Source organism: Lissotriton helveticus, chromosome 1_1 (assembly GCF_964261635.1).
Source record: "Lissotriton helveticus chromosome 1_1, aLisHel1.1, whole genome shotgun sequence".
NCBI lineage: Eukaryota > Metazoa > Chordata > Amphibia > Caudata > Salamandridae > Lissotriton > Lissotriton helveticus.
Window position 1 is genome coordinate 294,156,676 of NC_136057.1, and position 18,637 is coordinate 294,175,312.

At 45.8% G+C, this 18,637-nt stretch overlaps 1 protein-coding gene across 1 annotated transcript in view; it reads right to left on the reverse strand.

Annotated features, from left to right (window-relative positions):
* Positions 1-18,637, reverse strand: part of SYN3 (synapsin III) — a 1,149,796-nt gene that overhangs the window by 19,802 nt on the left and 1,111,357 nt on the right. The window lies entirely within an intron of this gene.

Sequence of the window (18,637 nt, forward strand, 5' to 3'; positions counted from 1 at the left end):
ATGACAGTTTATAGGTCTCTCTGCTAGATTAAGATTGTCACTTATGAAGTGCACAGTAACAAAAGAATCTCTGTAATAAAAGCAGTAACCCACGGACCCATGCACATAAAATACTGCTTTTTAAAATGCAAGTTACATGTTCTTTGCAGTAGGAATATTAACCTTCTGTGCTACTTTAGTTAAGTCAAAGCTGCCACTTGACAAAATACTAATCTCTCTCCAGCAGGTACATTAATCACTGGCATAATCTTTACACTTTATTGTTGCTCGAAAGCTGCTAATCATACAAGAAACGTTGCTATGCTTTTAAAACTGCTGCCTACGGACCCCCTGGGAATGTCTCACTGTCCCATGGTGGTCCGTGGACCCCAGTTTGGGAAACACTGCTCTACAGGGTTGGGATGCTATGGTACGTACAATTCTTTTCACACCTGCTTCTACTCACTTTCTACGATGTTAGATACCATCCACAGGCTGAGCTTATAAGCGATGCTGGACTCTTCATTGTCTCATAGTAATTTCTTACATTTCATAGTACCGCTACAGTTGTGGATGTATGAGGCCGAATATCACATAAATTGGAACCGTATAGCCTTTATTTGAAATGTTTGTAGGGAAAGCATACCATGCACTTGTATCGCAATATCATCTGATTGTATGTTTCTTATGCAATAAAATAATTTGAACTTTAAAAAAAATTGTTGCCTGAGCGATTCTAGATGACCTGAACTTGGCTGTTGATGTCCACAGTTCCAATGCACTAAAACTATTAGATCTCCTTGCGGCATTTGACACTGTTGAAAGTTTCTTCTCCTGAATGAACTGCGCAAGGCTGGCATTGTTGGCATGGGAGCAGACCAGGTTACTTCCTTTTTAGCTGAGAGAACGCAAAAAGTGGTGCTTGAACCTTTTTCATCGTTTTGGAAAAAGACGTGGTATCCTTCAAGGCTCCACGCTATCCCCGTACTAGTTCAATGCATCCCATAGACCACTCATGGCTCTCATCCACTCTTAAGGCCTCCAACTATACATATATAAAACTATGCACATATGTTGATGTCACCAAGCTGCTGCTGAGGCTGTACAGAATTCTCTTTCAACCGCCAGAACATGGATGTGGCAAAATTGAACACATATACACTCAGGTGATTTGTGGGCACCTGAGTTTGACCCTTGTCTCAACCACTTTGAATCTGTTAAAAGTTTAGGGACAAAGTTTGATTCTTCTCTGAAAATGGATGCTCAGGTGTTGGCCGTCACCTTTTCCTGTACTCTTTACTTGGGAATAAACCACCCCATCCTTTCTTTTTTATTGAAGAAGGTCAATGAGAAACAGGTGTTGCAATACCTACCAAGAGATTAAGTCTTCCCTTCATAAATCTGCTTCAAGCTAGTCTTAATCAAGTTTCCCGCATTACTACGCTAGCACCCAGGTTCTGTTCGCGATCTCCATTCTGAATTCTCTTCACAGTTCAAGCTAGTTTGAGGTGCATTGTTCACCTTTATATAACACATAGGGGCAGATTTATGAAGGCCTTGCGCCGCCGGTGCATAATTTTTAACATGGGAAAAAGTGACGCACCGGCGGCGCAAGGCCTTCATAAATCTGCCCCATAGTTTCCAACTTTATTGTCAGCTGTTTATTCTATTACAGTCAGCTTAGAACCCTCTGCTCATCCAACCAAATGATACTTTGCATTCAGAAAGCTTTTTGTAGGTGGCCTTTCCTACTTCATTTTGACTCCCATGTAATGAAATTCCCTGTTGTTGCCTCTTACAATCATTTGCTCTTATTCTTGTTTTAGGAATTACCTGAATGCTTTACTCTTTATACAACACTTTTCATTTGGAAGTACTGTTCTGTCTGTCCATGGAGACAACACACCCCCTGAGTGTAAGTGTGCTCCATAAATTCGTCACAACATAACGTAACATAGTGAAATTACTGTCTTTTCAGAAACTGGCACGCTGATGTTTTGGACAAAACAATTGCATCCTGAAATAAACCTAAAACTGATGTAAGAAGGATCATTCATGCAGAGTTCTTGATGAATATTGCTTAAGTTGGTTACACTGTAGCAGAGGGCACTTACTGCTATGTCTAATATTCCACGGGCCCGATTCACAGAATGAATTTAAGACTCAATCCTAAACTTACTACTATTTTGGTATTCACAGAATGCACTTACTACTTTTGCCATTCACAGAATGAATTTACTACTTTTGGTATTCACATAAGTTAGGATTTTGTCTTAAATTTGTCTTAAGACAGACTTAAGACAGATTTAAGTCAGTCTTAAGTTAGGATTTTGTCTTAAGTCTGTCTTAAGCCACAATCCTAACTTCTGTGAATACCAAAAGTAGCAAGTTAATTCTGTGAATGCCAAAAGTAGTAAGTGCATTCTGTGAATACCAAAATAGTAGTAAGTTTAGGATTGAGTCTTAAGTTCATTCTGTGAATCGGGCCCTATGATCTGTGCAGTGGCAGTCCATCCATCATATGAATAAACCTTCCTACGCTATTATTATTACTGCTGTCTGTGGCCTGGGCGTGTAAGAATGGTATAACCTGCCTGCTGTGTGATCCTGTACAATCTTTGTTACTGAGCAGTAGCCCTGCTGTATGAGCTTGTAGCACTATCTAGTCCTGCTGCCTATGGCCACGGAGTGTGAGATTTGTGGAACTTGACTTTCCCACAATGCCCCTCCCAAATATGTCCTAAGTCATAACAAGGCTGGATTTCTATCAGGAAGGACAGGATAGAATGTTGCTTTGAAGAAAGATGCTACATATATTGTGGAAAGAAAATAGGCTATGTGAAAGCCTAGGATCGGAATTAACTGCTTGTGAGAAGCAAAACATTTTTTAAGAAAACTGTGCAAAAAAAAATTTTTTTTACCACCATTTTTTAAACATTTCCTTTGGACAGTGAGATCTAACACCCCTGTGCAGAGCAAGGATTGCTTGGCACCCCATAACATTATTGGAATAATTGATTATTGCCCATTAAAAACCGCTGGAATTTCATTTGTATGAAATTCTGCAGCAAAGTGCACCATCTGGTCCTTTTCATGTTTAGGTCGAGGATCGAAGGCTGCGCTTGCGCAGTCTCCGGGAGAGATTTAATGTTTTTGAGTAGTTTCTGTAAAGGGGCTTTAACACGCCTCTCTCCTCCATTGGCTGGCTTCCTAAACGGAGGCCAGCAATTGGAGGAGAGAGGCATCACTCCGTTAAAGCCCCGTCTCTTTTGGATTCGGGGGCGTGTTTTTGGCGTTCTTTCCACCTGAGGCTCTGGGGGCACTTTGTTTATTTCGAGTCCCCAGAGGGGGGACTCCAACATTGGGGCCACATTTTTTTAGAGCCCACGAGGCTCCATCACTTCGGAGGCATCCCCGCTCTTCTTCGTTAACGGTGACGGTGTTCTGCTGCAGCTCCTGGCTCAGCCATATGATGGCCTTGGCGATAAGCTGGCTGAGCTCTCAGGGTGCAGGTAGTTTCGGGCGGGGCGGGCGGGGGACGGAGGAAGTGCTTCCTGCAACTGAGCACGCACACTGCTTGCAGCCTAGAGTTTACTTCGGGGCCGGTGACCATTGAGTGTAGATGGCATTGCTGGACCCTGCCCGCCGCACCGTAGACTGCAACCATCTCCCCCTTCCAGGACTCGGTAGTTTGGGGCCCGTGAAAGCCAGCCGGGCACGGTGCTGCGAGCACGCACCTTGTAAATGTGTGGTATTTCGCATTAGGCACGGATGCCGGCCCGGGACTTTTAACCGGAAGGGGGGGAGCGGCTCTCGTGCAGTGTGCTCTGCGCCTTCCACGGGGGTGGAATCCATGCTCTAAAGCTGCCCATGGTTGTGGGTGCTACAGCCCACCCTGTGTGTGCCAGCCGTGAGTGAGTGTCCCACTCTGCCCAGTTTAACTGAAGATGGCGGTCTCAGGGCTGCAGGTGGAGCTCCTTTGCTTACTGCTGCTCTGTTCGTGTGTGTTGAGGTTAGTAAATCATTGCGATTGTGGTTTGAAGAGCAGGCGACCTTTGTATTACAAACAAACAGGCTCCAGGAAGTTCCGGTCGTCAGTTCTTCTTGCAGATACATTTGATATGATCTCAGCTCTTGGTGCTCTTGGTGTTCATTTATGGTGCTCATTTATCGTGTGCCATTTTTCTTTCCTCTGCTCCCCTGATTGTGCCATTTTTCTTGCCTCTGCTCCCCTGATTGTGCCATTTTTCTTGCCTCTGCTCCCCTGATTGTGCCATTTTTCTTGCCTCTGCTCCCCTGATTGTGCCATTTTTCTTGCCTCTGCCACCCGGATTGTGCCATTTTTCTTGCCTCTGCTCTGTCTGTGTGTGTGTGGCTCTGTCTGGCTATGTGTGTGTGGCTATGTGTGTGTGGCTCTGTGTGTTGGACTCTGTGTGTGTTGGACTCTGTGTGTGTTGGACTCTGTGTGTGTTGGACTCTGTGTGGGTGTGTGTTGGGCTCTGTGTGTTGGGCTCTGTCTGTGTGTGTCTGTGGCTCTGTCTGTGTGTGGCTCTGTCTGTCTGTGTGTGTAGCTTTTTTTGTAGGTGGCTCTATGTGTGGGTGGCTCTGTGTGTGTGTAGGTGGCTGTGTGTCTGGGTGGCTCTGTGTGTGTGTGGGTGGCTCTATGTGAATGACTGTGTGGGTGGCTCTGTATGTGTGTGTGTGCGCGTCGCTCTGTCTGTGTGCGTGTGGCTCTGTCTGTGTGTGCACGTGGCTCTGTCTGTGTGTGCACGTGGCTCTGTCTGTGTGTGCGCGTGGCTCTGTCTGTGTGTGCGCGTGGCTCTGTCTGTGTGTGCGCGTGGCTCTGTCTGTGTGTGCGCGTGGCTCTGTCTGTGTGTGCACGTGGCTCTGTCTGTGTGTGCGCGTGGCTCTATCTGTGTGTGCGCGCGTGGATCTGTCTGTGTGTGTGCGCGTGGCTCTGTGTGTGCGCGCGTGGCTCTGTCTGTGTGTGTGTGTGTGCGTGGCTCTGTCTGTGTGTGTATGCGTGCGTGGCTCTGTCTGTGTGTGTGCGGGCGTGGCTCTGTCTCTGTGTGTGCTTGGCTGTGTGTGGCTTTGTCTCTGTGTGTGTGTGTGTGCGTGGCTTTGTCTCTGTGTGTGTGTGTGTGGCTTTGTCTGTGTGTGTGTCTGTGTGTGTGTGTGCGTGGCTTTGTCTCTGTGTGTGTGTGCGTGGCTTTGTCTCTGTGTGTGTGTGGCTCTGTCTGTGTGTGTGTGTGCGCGGCTCTGTGTGTGTGTGCGCGGCTCTGTCTGGGTGTGTGTGCACAGCTCTGTCTGTGTGTGTGTGCACGGCTCTGTCTGTGTGTGTGTGCACGACTCTGTTGTTTGCGTGGGTGTGTGTGTGTGGCTCTGTGTCCGCGAATACCCTCTACTACTTTCTAATGCTCACCTATTGCCATTGTAAATGACAATACCATTTATTTATGTTTAAAAAAGAAAAAGAAAAAAAATGTCATGAGCAATGCCAATAGCTCTACCTTTAATAATGCCGAGACCATTGCATTGTACATGCTTTTTTTACATATTCTCAGGGTGGGAGAAGAACCAATGCGAATTCACCTACAAGAAGTCAGGCTAAGTCATTCCCCTGTCCAAATAGATACAGTTATTTACACATCACAACTTCCACAGGCCACCAGCTGACACCGATTGAATGTCTGTCAAACACCTCTCCTCTTTAAGTAAAAAAATCAGAACGAACTTGAGTCATGTCACTCATCTTCCTATGGCATTCTCCTTATCTATCTTGCTAATTGTTCAATAATTACATTGGAACTAGATCAACCTCGGCTCCAAATAAATTATGCAATAAGTACATTAGTACATTAATTTGATATATTTTATATTGTGCCGTAATGTGAAGCCTTGAGGTTGCTTCAAAGCGCCGAAAGGAAGAGACATGGGCCATAAGCACTGGTGGGGGAGGTAAAGTCCAGCCTAGTGTGGTAAAAATCATCCCTGTGCGATATTACTCTAGGAATGTCTTGTAGGTGCGAAAGAGAAGGTAAAAGATTGTTTGAAGTGTTCAATCTTTATGTTTTTTGTGAACAAGAAGTAGTTAGATACATTTCTAATATCACGCTTATTTAAGAAAGTGGAAAGCACTGTATGTTTTTATAGCGACCTGGTTCTGGTTCTGGTTCTGGATGTTGCTGAGAATGTGTGTTAGTGGATTGGCAAATAGACAAATCCATGAAGGGATAGGTTTACGTTTCTTATTCAGCTGTGATTTTTAAATAAAATTCATGAAAAGTTGAGTTGTTACATTGTAGTAATTTGTGAGCGCAACGGACCCCTCAGCATCTTGGCAGAATGTTCTAATAAATAAAACAAAGCCTTAAGGGAGCCGAGGGGATCGAGGGGCATATTATCAACACAGGCGATAAAATTATCGCTGCTTTTATCGGCAGAAAACTGCCGCAAAAGCGGCTTTAGCGGCAGTTTTCTGGCGCAAAAGCGGCTTTAGCGGCAGTTTTCTGCCAATAAAAGCAGCGATAATTTTATCGCCTGTGTTGATAATATGCCCCTGAGATCGATAGATTCATTCTTTGGACTCTGTGGTCTTTGCCTGCCTCGACAATGCAGAACTCTGAAGTAGTCTGCGCTGACGTCACATCCGGTTTCAACCTCACTGGCCATCATGAACTCTTTCCCTCCCTTCTCCTCTCCTTTACTTTCTTCTGTCTTCATTTAATCTGTGTTCCTCTGATGGTGTAAAGAACTGAGGGGCATATTACCAAGCCTGCGAGAAATGCGTTAGCGACTTTTTAAAGTCGCGAACACATTTTTTTTCACATCGCACTATTACCAATACGTCTCTAACCTGAGTTAGAGACGTATTCTTGACGTTATCTATCGCCCCGCGCTGGGGGCGATAGATAACGCTAATGGGTTGCAGGGTGGGCGTTCCCACGTCCAACCAAATGTAAAATGTGGTTGGAGGTGTTAACACCCTATTATCAAGGCAGGCGTTGGGAGAAGGAGACTTGCGATAAACGAGTTTATCGCAGGTCTCCCAATGCCTGCTTTGATCAGGTGTTCGGCATAGATAACATGGGGGTGTGGATCATAAAGCTGAATCCACCCCGCATATTATCAAGGCACACATTAGCACGTGAAAACAACGCTTGTTTTCATGCGCTAATGTTCCATATCGCCGACTATCGCCGGATTTCATTTCGCCTACGTGATGCGCGTTGATAATTACGCGCAATCACGGCAAAAAAATCCAGCGAGAGCCGGGGATATGGAAATGCGCGATGTGCGTATTTTAAAGCACATCTTGTTAATATGCCCCTGAGTCTTAGAGGCTAACTTATCAACTATGTGATACTGTGCAAATCACCCGATTGTCTTGTGCCAGATACGGTAGCTTAAACAACAAAAAAACGATGGATGGGCGTGCTTGAATCAAACTCAATTGCTGGCAATTACTCTGAGTGCATTCCATTCCATTGTTTTACCTTGTCTTGCAGGAACAGGCTAACCCATATATAACGGGAGCACAAGCAGCCTCAGATATATGTGTCAGCCTTATTGGGCATTGTTATTCACATCTGCTGCCACACTAGTGAGCCCCGAGGTAAAACAAATGGCTGAACACCTATTTTTGACACTGCGTGGCACAAAACTGAAGGCTCAATCTGCAGGCTGTGCTTTGCAAGTCTTTGGGTAACTGGAACCTTTCAGTTATAGTAGGTATGTATGAACGTCATGTGTGTACGTCATGGTGTCACGGCAAGGACTCACTGTCCATGCTTGGCAATCTGAGGCGTCCTTAGTTCCACCGACTCCTGTTTGATCAGCCAGTTATTAGTTTTAATGTTGGCCTCACGTACCCGTTGCTGTGTTGTGCTTTCCCTATCGATTCCATAAAATAGGCACAATTACCGAAATACGTGGATACATATAGTAATAATATTTTAATATTAATTCTCACGATCATGGAAAATCTTTGAGTTGGTGTGACTCATATTAGCCCCACTCACTTCGTCCTAGCAGTGGTATAATCCAGTCCACTTCTTGCACAGTGGACACAAAGCTTCATTTTCTTGCCTGCACACACATGGCAGCCATGTTTTTTACTACGTCATCATCAGCCTGTGAACTTTCCCACCTCTGGCATTGCGCAGGAGTGTGTCACTCTCGCAGGGTCCCAGGCCGGCTTCTCATAAAGCACAGAGAACGGGAATGTCTCATCCCTGCCCTTACCGACACCCGCTGTGAAGCGCACACACGTGTCTCCTAGCTACGGGTCTCCACATGTGGCTCGGCTCCCTCAGACCAATAAACCCTGCCCTCTAACCCCAGGGGTGGGTGGCTCATCCTGTCCTGTGCCGTCGGGGGGCGCGGGGGCACAGTACCCTCTGTGTGATTTCAGGCTCTACACTTGTGCAAAGTTTCCATATTTGCAGTGGCTGCTGTGAGTCACCAGCAGGTGCACCCCCTCTAAGGTTGCCAAGGCAACCGATCAGTAGTCTGAAAGGCACCCAGCAGTAGCCCATGGCTACCCGAGTGGACAGTGCAGTTTACCGACTACAAATACTGGTCAATGCTCTTAAATCCAGTTGCGTTCGATAGCCTCTACACGTCACACTATATGTCCGTGAAAAATGAAATAAACATTCTACTTGATAAATAAAACAAATATTGAAAAAGCAATAGGTTTCCCATTGGCAGCAAGCCGTTTGCCTTTGTCAGTGCTTGATTTGTTTCGTGATGGCTTTGTCAAAAACTCCTCGCCACAATAATAAAAAAAAATTAGCTGAAAGCAAAAAAAATTTTTCTTCGAAAAACACACATTGCAATTGTAGTCCCTGTCACTGAAGAGAACTACTTTGTGTGTGGATGTAATGCGTCACTCACTGTAAAGTTAGCCAATGCCTGAAGTGGGCTGACCCACTGCCCCCTGCTGCATTCTATAGTGGGAGGAAGAACAATTTGAATGACATAACAGACCATTGGATGAAAAAAGCTGAAAGCCTCTTTATGTATTTAATTAAGTGGCTTTGTGTGACTTCAAATATATGACTTAAGGTTTGTGTCCCTCTTGCAGGGCCGGCTTTAGGGCAGTGCGACTGGTGCAGCCGCACTGGGCGCTGACCTGTGGAGGGGGTGCGGACCTCAAGTGGGGCGCTTCGTTTAGCAATAACTTATGATTGGAGAGATGAGGCACACTTTTGCTTGGTGGTAGTGAGAAAATTCGAGGAGTGGGTGTGAGGATGCCAAAAAGGATTGTCGCACCGGGCGCTTCCAGTGCTAAAGCCGGCCCTCGCTCTTGCACCACATTGTGTGGTGCAAGAGCAACGCAAACGCAGTCATAGTTATGGCCCTCAGCTCCTTGTTAAACGTGAAGTGCCAGAACACCTCTAGGTGCTAGTGCGCAACATGAGAAAGTCAAATCCATGAAGTGATAACCAGTTTCTAAGCACTCATCCTGTGAGCACTAAAGAGAACCGGGGGCGGCCTTAGGCATGTGCAAGCTGTGCACCTGCACAGGGCCGCCAAACCCCAGGGGCCGCCACACCAATGTATATCTTAATATAATAATCCTCGGAGGATGGATACATATTTGCATGGCGGCCCCTGGCAGGGATTTGGCGGCCTCTGGCTCTGTTCCACTTCCAAACACCCTGACCCACCCCCACCCCGCCCGGACCCCTTCTTCCGGGGACCCCTACCTACGCTCCCTGCCCAGGGCCGCCACGAGCCTAGAGCCGCCCCTGAGAGAACGGTGGTACAGGTCAACCGATTCATCTCCCTGATCACACGATATTAACAACTTTAGAAGCTGATACTAACTTTTGCTCTCAGGGTGATCATTAATCAAACGATCACATTACCTTCTCTGATCACTGAATTATATATTCTTCTGGGACAAGCTGCACACTGAACAGTGCAGACATATTTTGGAGAATGCATTGAATTGTCCAAAGTCTCAGAATTTGTATTCTTTGGAGCAAAATATTTTTTAAAAAACTGCGATTTTACAAATTATGAAGGAGTCTGCATAATATAATAATAAAACCCGTGAAGCAGTCATGACTCTGCACAGCTTTATGAACAGCAGATGATAGTATTACCCAAGTCAATGGTGCCCACATGTTGTAGCATTTACTTTTGACTTTCCTGAGTTTGTAAAATGGTTTCTTAGTTCTAGAAGTGCCAAGACGTGGCCTCAACTTAGAATAGCACTCTTCGCTATCTGTCATATGGGTACTATTGGAGCACACCTGGCAACCGCTGGAAAGGTCCTGCATGCCACTGCAGCGCATGACATGGCGTACATGAACTTCCAAAACACCGCAACATATTGTAAAGTTTTGTCATGAAGTAGAGACTATTGACTTGATTTCCAAATGTTTTTATATAAATATAAAAAATAAAACTTTAGATGTGCAAAAAATCTGATCCTGGTTCACAGCATAGAAAGTCAGAAGAAATGTCAGTGTTGGCTGAAAGTGTCACATAAGGCATGTGGCCACTTGGCATAGAAAATATTTAAGGTCTGTATTTTGAGTGGGCAAAAAAACATTTTACTTATTGTGTTGTACTGTATTTTCATCGTACTTCATACCCCTGATGAGTCCAGTAAGTTCTCCTATGTGCAAAGGGATATTTCATTGGGTTCCTGGCACCCTTTTGGGGTTAATTTGGTGCTGGATTTTTTTTGGCCTATATTGTTTTGGGGTGGGGGAGTGTGAGGTTCAAAGAGGTGCTTCAAATATTGTACTGTAAATGTCACTGCGCATAAGCATGAGGTGCTGCAGAGAATATGAGAACAGACAGTCATGCATAACCTCCATTAGGAGGGCTCAGAACCAGTGGCGGCTGGTAACATTTGAAATTAATGAGGCATAACAGCTCAGAGTGGCCGGTGGGGAGGGAGCGTAACGAGCGAGCCCTACCGTCATAAGGTGGGGCTAGGGGGATTTCTCCCCAAATAAATTTTGAAAAAAGAGTGGGCACATCGTACATTTTCAAGCACATTTGGGAAAGCGAGAAGGATAATAAAGCAATTGTGAAATTATAGTTAAGACACCATTTTTTGGGGAAGGTTCAAATCTGTTTATTGAAGATAAGTTTCACGGACAACATCACCTTTCTGTTCACAATCAGTTTTTCTTAAGTGTGCAGTACAAGTAACATATACATATCCAAATCATACTACACCATGAGAGACATAGGGGCTCATTAGGGTTGCAGGTTTCCCGCATCCTCCAGGCCGGCGGAAGCCACCGCCGGCCTGGAGGATGTGGGAAAACCGCCGTGGATGCTTTAAAGACCCCCCGCCAAATTAGGATGGCTGGTGGGTCTTTGAATCTGTCTGCCGCTTTTCCCCCGCGGTCGCCGTCCGACTGCAGCGGAAAAGCATTAACATGGCTGGCGGTGTCTAGCAGACACCGCCAGCCATATTATGATGGAGTAAAAAGTATGCTTTTCCACGGTGGCTTTTCCGCCGTGGAAAAGCATACGGACCTTCACTTCGGGGGCGCGTTGCGGGCCCCCTGGGTGAAGGGGGATGGGGGTGCACATGGGGGGTACCTATGGTACCCCCCTGCATTTGCGTGAACAAAGCGGCAGGCACCGCGCGGTGCCTGCCGCTTTGTGCACGCAAATGCCGCAATGTTAAAAATAGAGGATGTGACCGCCACCCTGGCGGTCACATCCTAATCTGTATGGAGGGACCGCCGCTGCCCCTGCGGACGGTCCCTCCTACTCTATGGTGGCGGACGGACTCAGGTCCGTCCGCCATCATAATCGGCCCCTTAGTGCGGTGAACTGAAACATTAGCACATCCTTTATCATATACAGGTCTATTTTGGATATACTATACGTGGTTCGATCTCCAGGGTGGAACACAGTGTAGGTAAACACCTAAGTGCTGGGTGGCAAGCTTTGTTCCCATAAGGCGGGTTCAACAATGCAGTCCGCAGTGCGAAAAATAAATGAAATACAGTTCGTTATTTTTCTGTCAACAATAACCAAATGAAATAATGGAGAGGAAAAGGGGAAGAGCAAACCAATAACATAGAGCAACTCAGCTTCCAGATGCTACAGAGATCAATGCGTCTACCCAAATGCCATACTCAACGTATGTGTGGTGACGTATTATCAGAGGGGGAAAATGGGGGTGAAGAGGAAAGAAGGAGTGCCAGCAAAGGCGGAAACGCTTCATCAGCATAGAAGTGGGAGGTGAGGCGAGGGGGAGGGAATGCTCTAATCGCTCCATCACTTATTGTGATAGCTTATCAAGCGTGTCAGTGGGTATCGGTATATTGTCTGTCTCTCTGTGTGCATGCAAAGCTAGGAGTATTGTGTCCCAATAAGCAGAAATGGGGTATTTCCGCAGCCCTAGTGTGTACTCTCTGTGCAGGGCTACACTTTCGGCTTGAGCCCAGTTGTCGATAGAACGTCGCCAGGGAGCAAACATCGGCTGTAGGAGATTTCCATCTCTTTTTGATGAGGGGGTTGGCGACTATAAATCCCAGATGCAGGAAGCGAGAGGTCACCTTGTGTCTTTTGGATCTGTGATAAAGGTCCAGTAGGCATACCTCCCAATGATGTAGGTCGGGGAGCTCCGCACAAGCAGTTAATGCCATTGTGACGGCGTTCCAGAAGGCGTGTAGACATGGCCAGACCCATAACATATGTAAGAGGTCTGCAGCGATACATGACCATCTGGGGCATGCAGCATTTGTTGTGTGATAATATCTGTTGGTATCCATTCCTGATCAGTACAGGGGCGGGTTAGGTCCGTCTCCCATCGACGATGCAGGGTGAGAAATTGTGGGGTAGTGTGATGGCTCATGGAGTCAGCTAACCAGCGTGTGAGGTGTCTGCCCCCACACATCATCTGCAAGTACTGTACTGTGAGATGTGTCGGAGGTTATATCTCCTCAGTACTGTCGTAGTGTACCCAATAGTGATTGGTGGAGTAGAAACTGACCCAGAGGCAAACAATCCTCCTCAATTAGAACATCATATGGTGCTAACACGCCCTCTCTGCATAAGTCACTTAAGGTACTTATTCCTGCAGCTTGCCATGACTCCAGTTCAGGGCCGGACTGACTACCGGGCTGATTTAATTGCAGTAGGGGCTGATTTCGTTCACGGACACCTGCGTGTGCTAAGGAATAATTAAAGCAAAATGAATTTTGTTTAGCACACGCAGGTCTCCATGAATGAAATCAGCCCCCAGCTCAGCAGGATTCCAAACTGCCCGGTAGCCAGTCCGGCCCTGCTCCAGTTCCGCTGCCGTTGTCAATGCCGCTGGCCTAGGAGTGCCCAGTAGTGCTAGTTCTGGTGCGTACTGGAGAACCTGTTTGGTAAAGTATAGGCATCTGCAATAACAGCTGTGTGCCACTCCTAGTAGGTGCTGGTAAGGAAGACTTAACTTTATGCTATTTCTAATGAGGACCATTCCATAGTTGTAGGTGTGTCTGATAAGTGTAATCCCGCTAGCCATTGGATTTTGGCAGCCAGATAATAGAAATAAAGTTTAGGAGAAAGTCAGGACAAGTGGCGTATTGTCTTGATTGGTTGCAAAAAATCCAATCATACAGTTGCTTTGAAAAGGTTTTTATCTGGTATGACTCTTAGTCGAGTTTTCAGTGTCAAAAATCGAGAAAGGTGACAGCCAACACGTGTTACGCCCCCTACATGGCCCTCCGGCCCAGGGCTTCCTCAGGGCTGTACAGTGCATGCATAGAATATTGAGTATATACAGTTTTAGTGCAAAATGATAAATCAAACATGCAAAATACCCATAATTTTGTATTCAAATCCGTGCCACAGAAACAGTTGTTGCAAGGGATATGCAGAGACATTGGGAAGTTGAGTTAGAAGGGGATTAGGAAAGGAATTGAGAGCGCACGTGCCACCGAAACGGTGATTACAAGGGATATGCACAGACATTGAGAAAGTGAGTAAGAAGGGGATTAGGAAAGGAATTGAGACCGCGCTAAAGAATCATGCAAGATCAAAGAATGAGAGGAAAAAGAAGGAGAGAGAAGGTGAAGAAAAGAAAAGGAGAAGAGAAAATGAAGAATAAATGGGAAGGAAAAGACCAATAGACAATTGTCCCGGAATATGAGAGTTTTCGACACTGAAAACTCGAATAAGAATCATAGCAGATAAAAACCTTTTCCAAGCAACCGTATGATTAGATTTTTTGCAATGAATCAAGACAATACCCCACTTGTCCTCACTTTCTTTTAAACTAAATGTCTCTTATGGTGAAGGGGGTCTCCCATTGTTAAAGACAAGTACCTCACCCATATTCTACTCAATTAAACATGGTTAGTACGGGATTGGGAACTACAATCCCCTATTACCCTAAAGATGGCTAAGAAATAAAGTAGGCGGGGCAGCACCACCATTTTTAGTAGAGCTATCCTGCCCATGACCACTAGAGGCAATGTGCACCAAAACGTCATCTGCGCATGGAGTGCAGTGACTGCCCGCAGGACGTTGCCTTCGAAAAGTTCTGTCATGTTGTGCCAGTTCAGTTGCGTCTCCCCTATCCTAAGCTCAGAGCTAACTGTATCTGGGTGGAAGGGGAACACACAAGATTTTGTTCAGTTGACCCTCAGTCCTGACTTATCTGTGAAGTGTATCAGGGTAGCGTTTATCGTGGCAGGGACATCATGCATGTCCCCTAAATACAGTAACATGTCATCAGCATACAGGGAGGCGACATTCAGCCCATCCCCCACTGTATTGCCCCATAGTGCTGCCTGTTTACAAAGCTCTAGGACCAATAGTTCGATAGCCAGCGTGAATAATAATGACGACAGTGGGCAACCCTGATGTATACCTCTGTGTCTAGGGATAGGCCGCCGACAGCAGAGGTCTTGTTTTAACTCTGAGTGGGTTGGCATATAGCTATTTCACCATCCTCAGGAATCGATAGCCAATTCCAAACCGGGTGAGTGTTGCAAACAGAGCTCCATTCTAACGAATCGAAAGCTTTCTTAATGTCCAATACTAAACACCCACCTTGGGACCACTCGGTCGGGTCATATATAAGGACCCTAAAAAAGCAGCATAGGTTTAGGGAGGTGTTTTGTGTGGGGATAACTCAATTTTGGTCTGGGTGCACCAAACCTAGTACCAAGGGTGCTGTAGTTAAAACATCAATAAAGAGATTTCATATGATAGTGATGTAGGTTGCTTTAATTACATAATCTCTAGAAAAGCAACAAAAGCTGTCGAAAACTACCAAGAGTTGCATTGGAACTGGTTTTCTTCAACACCCAAACATATAAAAAATGACACACAAAATGCCGCATAAACTGCCTTTACTCACAAAACATTCCGCATAATGAGCCTCTTTGATGCCACAGAATTTAGTCAACCATGCCACAGAACTTCCTCCTGTCAAGCCACTTATTTCCAGTACCTTGGTTACAAAGATGGCGAGTAGTTCTTGGTCAGAAAAAAATGGACTTTGACAGAATATACTACAGCTCTAGGAAATACAGGTTGAGAATGTCAGTAGGAGATACTTTAAGAGTAATATGTGTCTCATCTCGCCATAGCTCCTCTCTCACATGAATTTTATTTGTTTTATGGTGGCGGGGTTTGGAGCACTTTACATCACACACACATACAGAGACAATGAATCATACATGCGTAATCAGTGTATATTATGTTACATAGACAAAGGGGACTACAAGGTGTGGCATTCACATGCCATCCATACTGGTAGACCTTTTTTAAGAGTGCTTGTTCTGTAGATGGATAAACTTAGGATTCAGAACTTAACACAGTGGTTCGGATTGACTTCACAAATAACAATTTATTTCTACCCAAACAAACCCTTTTTGGTCAAATTAGGATAGTCAAAGACTGGGAAAACATTACTTTCTAACCTGTACCATGCAGTTTGCAGCAGTTCATAGCTCACTGTGCAAGATTATGATTGTGATTTACGAACAGCACAGTAACAAAAGGATCTATGTGACTAAAGCAGTAACACACTGCACTATGCACATAAAATACTGTTCTGTGATCTGTATAGTACACGCTCTTAGCAGCAGGCATATTAACCCTCTGCACTACCTTAGCTGAATCAACACGAGTGGCCGGCAGTCCAAGACCATGATACAAGGGGGGGCCAATAGGCCCCCACGCAAGCATGGCGGGGCCCGGTCCCTCCCATAACCCGTCCCCTTCGGGGCCGCGTTCCCCGCCCCCTCGCCCCGGAAGTACTGGTGTGCTTCCGGGGCGGGGGGGCGGGGTCGCGGCGGCGAAGGGGTTAAGAGCCTGGGGAGCGCGGGAAGCGGCCTCTTTGTGCCCGCGCTCCCCAGGCTCGCTCCTCGCCCCACCGTGGGGCCGTTTAATTTTCCCCACCCTCCATCCCTTATTAGCAGACCTTGGGGCTTGGCAAATGGTGAGTATCAGGTTTTGTCAATGTGCCGGAACATAGATGTAAGGGGGACTTGATCCAGAGGCTTTGAACCTCCTGTTTACTGGAAGGAAGTACAGAATTTAAACGTTGGTGCAGTGCCGTGATTTTAACCAATTCTTTCCTTAGGCCCCTTTTTCCCGCTTACAGGAGTAATTATATATGTAGATGTTTATGCTTTGCTGTGTGTTAACAATTTTATCCTTAGGCCTTTTTTCCTTTTAGAATAGCATTGTCGTATTTATTATGTGTGTCTGGCGGTAAGGTCATTAATCGGTGAGCAGCATTTTAAGGTCCTTACGGGGGGGGCGGACCCATTCACGAAAGGGGCCGCCCGCGGGAGGGGCCATTTGGTCTCTCTCAGAACTTCAGGGGCAGGAGATGGTCTCCATTAATTTAAAGGGTGCGGGGGAGGGAGTCTACGCTTTCCTCAGGCTGGTAGCCACCCCTCACAACACTATGACGTCACTAAGGTGCGCGAGTGTCTGGGCCCTCCTGTTATGGTTAAATGGAGTTCGGGGAGCGCACGTGGGTGTAACGTGCCCTGGGTTGCGCATGCGCATCTTCAACGCGAGAGCGCAGCTGTAAAAGGATCTGACACCGGTTGGCGACCTTGCCGTAGGCCTTTATTAAAGTTATTAAAAAGTTATTAAAAAGTATTGGAAATATTAGAATGCAGTTTAATTTTCAGGATGATTAGATTACGTTAGGAGACACGCTGTATTAGCTATTTGTTAAGGTTAGCCCATCATACCATGTCGAAACGGATGTCAATCTAATATTCTGAAAAGTGTGCATTTTAATAATTGTCAGAAATGTTTATTTGATTAAAATTTTTGATTTGTTTTTATATTTTAATAAATACGGCCAGGGGGGGGGGCCCGTACCCCCCCCTTGACTTCCAAAGACCCCCATGTGTTGACTGGTTGAATTGGGTAATTCAGTCGGTGTTCAAGGGGGGAGGTGGCCGGCAGTCCAAGACCATGTTATCTTGGCACTTTTATTGTTGCCTGAAAACTGTTGGATATACAAGGAACTCTGCGGTGCTGTTAAAAGTGCTGCACTCCTACAAATCCCCCCCCCCCCCCACTCCCCAACCCTTCCAGGCTCCAGGGGAAACACCTGATGCACGGTACAGAGGGTCTAATGCAGCGAGCATTATGATTCATGTTAAATGCCAGTTGAAAGAAAATTCTCCCTTGAGACCATTTAGAAGACTCCTACCTGAAGTTCAAGCAATGCGCGTAATGCAGTGTTGCCGACTTAACGACATGTTTCAAGGAGTACATTTCCATCCGTGTTGTTCCGAACTTTCGCTCTAGTAACTTTTAATACCCTGACAATTCTTGCCTTAATTTACTGAGTGTCAGGGTATTAAAAGTTACTAGAGTGAAAGCTGGGAACAACATACATAGAAATCTGCAAAGTTTGCTCAATCTCTTATACTGGCTCAAATGAAAAATGGAGTTACCTCTCCAGTGCTTAATTTGTAAAATATTAAGTGCCAGGGCTCTGACCGGGAGGCCACTGCAGCTTGCACCACCCATCGCCCTCGTCAAAGCTGCCAAAACAACTTCTAACCACCTCTCTCGCTTGTAAATGCGACAGTTCCGATTTTTCCAGGTCCCCAAAGCTAAAGGAATGGCTGGGGAGGCAGGTATTAGCACATTTTTTCATGAATATTGTTTTCCTAAACTACTGGTATACTGCTTATCTCTTAAATTACACGAGCAGCGCCACCTTGTGGCAGACTGCCCTAAGTGTGGTGTTGACAATTAGGTGCCGGTGCCAAGCACCGGAAACCAATAAAGTGCTGGTGCTCAGCACCGGAAAGCACTGGTTCAAATTAAGCATTTCCTCTGACAATGATACTGTGATTCACTGTAAAAAGCGCATCTCTAATTGCCTTTATAGCAGTGATGTGCGTCTTCCCTCTCTCTTGAGTTGAAAAAGTTCTTATACATCAACTTGAAAATCACTTGCCTATGTTGCAGAATATGTTGTCTTCTGCAGTGATCAAGTGCTTCCGGTTCGACTAGGGCGATAGAATGTTACTCTTCCATTTTCCTGAGTGATAATAAAGCGCTTCACAATGAATTTGTGAGATATATCGAGATTGTCGTCGGTCCACTTGTACATCACAACAGTAATTCAGTGTTACTTGTATGGGAGAAAATTCTTTGCAATTTGTGATGGGCCTCCTGAGGACGCTGT